This window comes from Capricornis sumatraensis, chromosome 8 (assembly GCF_032405125.1).
Source record: "Capricornis sumatraensis isolate serow.1 chromosome 8, serow.2, whole genome shotgun sequence".
Taxonomy (NCBI): domain Eukaryota; kingdom Metazoa; phylum Chordata; class Mammalia; order Artiodactyla; family Bovidae; genus Capricornis; species Capricornis sumatraensis.
In genome coordinates this window covers 51,970,382-51,974,476 of record NC_091076.1, presented here as the reverse complement: position 1 = coordinate 51,974,476, position 4,095 = coordinate 51,970,382, and the positions used below count along the sequence as shown (strand labels likewise).

At 34.6% G+C, this 4,095-nt stretch overlaps 1 pseudogene; it reads left to right on the top strand.

Annotated features, from left to right (window-relative positions):
- The first annotated feature begins 2,629 nt into the window (after positions 1 to 2,629).
- LOC138083547 (mRNA turnover protein 4 homolog) lies at positions 2,630 to 3,320 on the top strand (annotated as a pseudogene).
- Positions 3,321 to 4,095: the final 775 nt, after the last annotated feature.

The following is a 4,095-nucleotide window of genomic DNA, read 5'->3' as shown; positions in this document are numbered from 1 at the left end:
AATCCATAACTGACAAAGACATGTGTAGCCCTGTGTTCATTGCAACACTGTATGCAATAACTAGGACATGGAAGCTACCTAGATGTCCATCAACAGGTGAAAGGATAAAGTAGTTGTGGTACATATGCACAATAGAATGTTACTCAGCCATGAAAAGGAAGACATCTGAGTCAGTTCTACTTAGGTGGAAGAACTTAGAACTTGTTATATAAAAGCTGTAAAATACAATATAAAAACACACACTGTGGGGGGAAATAAAAGTATTGAGCTTTAGAATGTGTTTCAATTTGAATGACCATCATTAAGTAGATATGAAAATAAAAACCTACAATAGATATACAAAAATTAAAGAGAAAAAAAAAAAGGTTTTTATAACCGAACACTAAAAAATCAAACCACAAGGGCAGAGACTAACAGAAGACAAGAACAGAGAAGAGCTACAAAAGTAACAAGAACATAAGTAACAAAATAGAAAAAAGCAAATGCTTATCAATTATGACTTTAAGTATCAATGTACTAAATGCTCCAATCATAAGAGCTATGTTGGAGATTGGAATAAGTAAAAATAAACATCTATGTGCTGCCTACAGGAGATTCACTTAGAACCAACGATGCACACCCTGAAAGAACAGCGATTGAAAAGTTATTTCATGAAAATGGAAATGAAAAGAAGCTTGTGTAGCAATACTCACATCAGACAAATTAGAACCTGAAATAAAGTTTATAATAAAGACAAATAAGGGCATTATATAATTACAACAAAGGCCAACCAAAGAAGAGGATATAACACAATAAATATATGTGCACCTAATGTAGGAACACTTAAATATATAAAGCAAATACTAATAGATGTAAATCAGAAATAATCAGTAATTCCATAGTAGTTGGGAACTTTTTACCGCACTTGCATCAATAGATAGAACTTCTAGACAGAAAATAAATAACCAGTGGCCTTTAATGAAACATACAACCAAATGAATTTAATGGATATCTACAAGATTTTACATCCTAAACAGCAACATGCACATGTTTTTAAATTGGACGTGGAATATTCTTCAGGATAGATCATATACTATGTCAAATAAAAAATCTCAATTAATTTAAGAAGATATAAATTATATCAAGCATTGTTTCCATCCACTATACTATACCAAAAATCAATTAATAGAAGAAAACTGAAAAAAAAAAAAAAAACTCAAACATGGAGAAATGCTACTAAATAGAACAATGGGGGTCAATGAAGAATTCAGATAGGAAATCAGATATTGTGTTGAGACAAAAGAAAATTAAAACACAATTTTCCAAAATTTTTGAGACATAGAAAAATAGTTATGAGGGAAGTTTTTAACAATATTATATTACCTCGAAGTAGAAGAAAAAAAATCTCAAACAACCTAACTTTTCATCTTAAGGTACAAGAAAAGAACAAACGAAACTCAAATTCAGCAGCAAGAAGGAAATAATAAAGGCTAGAGCAGGAATAAATAAAACAAAAGCCAAAAAGTAGAGAAAAATCAATGAAACTCTATATAAAATAGTAAATGATACTGATAAAACTTGTCAGACTCATTATTAAAAAAAAGAAAGGGCTCACATAAACAAAAGTAGTCTAAAAGTAAGAGAATTACAACCAATACCACACAATACAAATAATCACAAGAAAATGATATGAAATGTTATACACCCAGAAACTGGAAAACCTAGAATAAATAGATTAATTTTAGAAACATATAATCTTCCATGACTAAATGAAAGGTTACCATGATATCAAAACTAGACAAAAATACTACCAAAAAAAGAAGAAAATGACAGCTCAATACCCCTGCTGCTCCTAGGTGCAAAAATACTCAATGAAAGACTAGCAAACCAAATTCAGCAATAGATAAATAAAACCATGCACTGTGAAGAAGAGAGATTTATTCCAGGAATGCAAGAATTTTTCAATGTTCACAATCAATGTGATTCATCACACACACACGCACACACACACACACACAATGATAAAATTCACATGATTACCTTAATAGATTAGAAAACTATTTGAAAAAAAATCAATATTGGTTTGTGATAAAACCTTCAGCAAAGTTGTTATGGAGGGAGCATAACTCAGCGAACTAAAGCCTGTTGTTACCAAATCCACAGCTAACATCACACTCAATGGGGAAAATGTCAAAACTTTTCCTTCAAGATCAGAAACAACGATGCACAATCTCACCATTCTATTTAACATAGAATTGGAAGTCCTAGACACAGCAATCAGAAAAGAAAAAGAAGTAAAAGCCATCCAAATTGGAAAGGAAAAAGTAAAATTGTAACTATTTGCAAATGATAGGAAACTATATGCTGAAGTCTCCACCAGAAAACTATGAGAATTGATACATGAATTCAGCAGTTTCAGAATATAAGATTAATATAGAGAAGTCTGTTGCTTTTCTGTACACTAATAACTTCTATCTGAAACATATCAAGAAAGCAATCCAATTTACCACCTCATCAATAAGAATAACATTTTTAGAAATAAAATTAATCAAAAAGGTGAAAGATTTGTACTCTGAAAACTGTAAGACTTTGATGATGGGAACTGTGGATAATTCATTTAAATGAAACACATCTAGGTGCCTGCAGTGAGATGCCCAAGTCCAAGTGCAACAAGAAAGTCTTCCTAACCAAAACTGCCAAGAAAGCCTTGGAAATGAAACAGAACTTGATAAAAGAGCTTCAGGAATGTGTGAACACATACAAGTACCTCTTCATCTTCTCCATGGCTAGCATGAGGGAGAACAAGCTGAAGCACATCCACAGTACCTGGAAGCACAGTCTAATGTTCTTTGGCAAAAACAAAGTGATGATGGTGGACTTGGGTCAAAGCCCATCTGATGAATACTAAGACAATCTGCATCAGGTCAGCAGGAAGTTGAGGGGTGAGGTTGGTCTCCTTTTTGCCAATGGAACTAAGAAGGAAGTAAATGAGTGGTTCATGAAATACACAGAAATGGACTATATCTGAGTATAGTCTGCTTTCACCATAATCTGGACCTGGGGCTCCTTTGACAGTTATCAGATTCCATGGAGGCACACCTGAGGCAGCTGGGTCTGCCAACGGCCCCAAAGAAAGGTGTGGTGAACCTGCTGTCCGACTACAAAGTGTGCAAAGAGGGCAATGTGCTGATCCCAGAGCAGGCCCACATACTGAAGCTTTTTGGGTATAAGATGGATGAACTCAAGGTGACCCTGAAATACATGTGGGATGTGCAGTCTAGAGGTTCCTACAAATGGGAGATGACTTGCCAGGGTCAGAGGGAGACGATGATGACAGCTGATGGGCACTGGGGTCAGGGCCTCTGGACCTCTTCAGGCCTCATCCAGACTGGACCATGAGGGACTGCCAGTGCCTTCCTGGGAGAGCAGCCTTGTATTTTGCTGTGGATGAACATGAGCGAGGGTGACAAGGACAGATTATTTTTCTATAAACAATGAAGCTGTCTTTCAGGATATCTTCTGCAAAGGGGATTTTTCTTGAGAAAAAAACCTGTTAGGTTTGGGCTTTGATTTGGAAAAAAAATAAATAAATAACTCAAACACATCCAGTTTTTTTTCTGGGTTAGAAGAATTAATATTGTTAAATGTTCATATTACATGAAGCAATCTACAGATTTAATAAAATCCTCCATCAAAATACCCATGACAGGGATTCCACTGGTTAAGAATCCACATTCCAATACAGGGAATATGGGTTTGATCTTGGTCAAAGAAATAATATCCCACATGCTGTGGGACAACAAAACTTGCATGCTGCAACTACAGAGACCATGCACCTCAACTACAGAGAAACTCACAAACCACGATTAAGATCCTGCATGTCACAACTAAGACTTGACTACTTTTACCAGTTTTCTCAGTAAACAATTTTCATTTTTCTAATACATAAATGACTATATTTTAAATACCCATGATGTTTTCCATAGATCAAAAACAAATAATCCTAAGATGTGTATGAATCAAAAAGACCTCAAATAGCTAAAGCATTCTTGAACAATAAGAATAAACTTTGAAGGGATCATGTTCCTTGACTTCAGACTATACTACAAAGCTACA